Consider the following 2008-nt stretch of genomic DNA (forward strand, 5'->3'; position numbering starts at 1 on the left):
ATTCATCGTTTCGGCGTTGTTTGATATGATTTGAGACCTCGAGTGAGTCCGTGTTAGGTTATATGACTTGATTGTGTGTTTAGACGGGGTCCCGGGGGACTCGGGTGTATTTCGGGTGTGTTTCAGATCATTTTGGGCTACTTTGGATGCTGATTATCTGATATCTGGTGTTGTTCTTCGCGTTCGCGTGGAGGCTCCCACGTTCGCGAAGAAGAATTTGGCTTCTCGAAGTTTGTTTTACGCGTTCGCGAAGGAACTCACACGTTCGCGTCGAAGGAAATCTCACCTGCACAGGTCTAACTTCGGAGGCTCATATCTGACAATCTACAAGGAATTTGGAGATGATCCAAAAATAAAAGTTGTAGTCCTTTGTTTCTAGTTTTCAGAAATGTAAATTAATTGGAATTTAGATTTGTGTACAAAAAGTTATGGTAGTTACACTACAGGTTGTCCGGGGAGAGTTCGAAAATCTCTGCTGCACGGGGTTGACTTTGGAAGCTTATATCTTGCAATATATAATGACTCAAGAAATGAGCAACCTATGAAACTATATCCCTTGGTGTCTAGTTTTCAGAACATCAAACCATTTGTCATTTGGAGTTGCGTGCAAAAAGTTATGGCCATTATACTAAAGGCTGTCTGTAATGAGTTTTGAAATCGCTGACGAGGAATTTACTCATCGCGAACGCGAAGAACAACCCCTGGGCAGGCAGAATATATTTCCAAATCGAGGGTTAGACCATTTTATTCATATCTTGACTTGTGGAGCTCGGTTTTGAGCGATTCTTTGAGGGTTTTTCACACAAATCGATTGGGTAAGAATTCTTCATCTAGAATCTGACATATTCCATGATTTTATCTTCATTTTTATCATTTAAATTGTGTTTTGGGTTGGGGAAGGAGTTGGTTTTTGAAGAACATTTCTAAAATGAAAAATCGTGATTTGAGGGACCAAATGCTATCGGAATTTGATAAATTTTGTATGGTTGAACTCGTATCGGAATGGGTATTCGGGTTTTTGTAAAATTTGTTGGGTTCCGAGGTGCGGGCCCTGTTGAAACCCAATTTTTCCCTATGTATTTTCAAACTCAAAAATACTTTCAAAATAGCATGTGTATGCATATATAAGCATGCCCACGAGTTTTGGTACTTTTCCCAAATTTTAAGATTTTTAAAATTAATTTATTGTCTATTTTAACGATGCAAAATCCAATAATTAGTCCCAAAATTATCATTTTGGTGAATAATTTATTTCCATCTTCATATTTACACCAAAGTATAATTAAGGTGATTTTTTGCATATTTTTACAAATTTATTTGATATTTTTTAAGCTAAATAGCATAAAATTGCAATTATAGCCTATATTACGATTAATAACATTTTACGATTATAAAATTATTCCCAGTATTTTTTATTAATTTTTTTATATATATTATTAACTAGTTCAGTGCTTTTAATTTGTTTTTTTAATCATTTTAACTATTTTTATAAAATAAAAGGGGGGAAATTGGCTATGTCCCGACCCGCCCAGCTTCTCTTTTAATCCTGGCCGTTGATCATTTTGATCAACGGCCGTGATCTGTTCTTTCCTTTTTTAATTCCCATACCCCCCTTAACCCTAATTCACTCTATCAGATGTGCCGCCTTTGAACTCTCTTCACCTCCCAGATCCTCTCTAGCCCTCTCCGGAACCCTAGCCCCTATCCCACCTACTTCCGTCCTATTTTCATCGAAATCCATGGCATTCTTGGCCAGAGGGGGCCTGTACTCACTCTCTTTCATCATTAAACCTAAGCTGACCAAAGCTCGGAGGCCGACTTCCATGGTTTCCTTTAGATCTACCTCAGATCTGCAAGATCTATGGCCTCTCCGGCCATTCTCCAGCGTGTTCCGAGCAATATGAGTCTCTTCGACTCAGGATCCGACTTTCCTCAAGACCTTCTCATTCTAGGGTCTTCTCTACCTATTTTTTTACGCCTTCTGAGGTTCTATACTTGCTCTATTTTT

The sequence above is a fragment of the Nicotiana attenuata genome, unplaced genomic scaffold (assembly GCF_001879085.1).
Source record: "Nicotiana attenuata strain UT unplaced genomic scaffold, NIATTr2, whole genome shotgun sequence".
In the NCBI taxonomy this organism is placed as follows: domain Eukaryota; kingdom Viridiplantae; phylum Streptophyta; class Magnoliopsida; order Solanales; family Solanaceae; genus Nicotiana; species Nicotiana attenuata.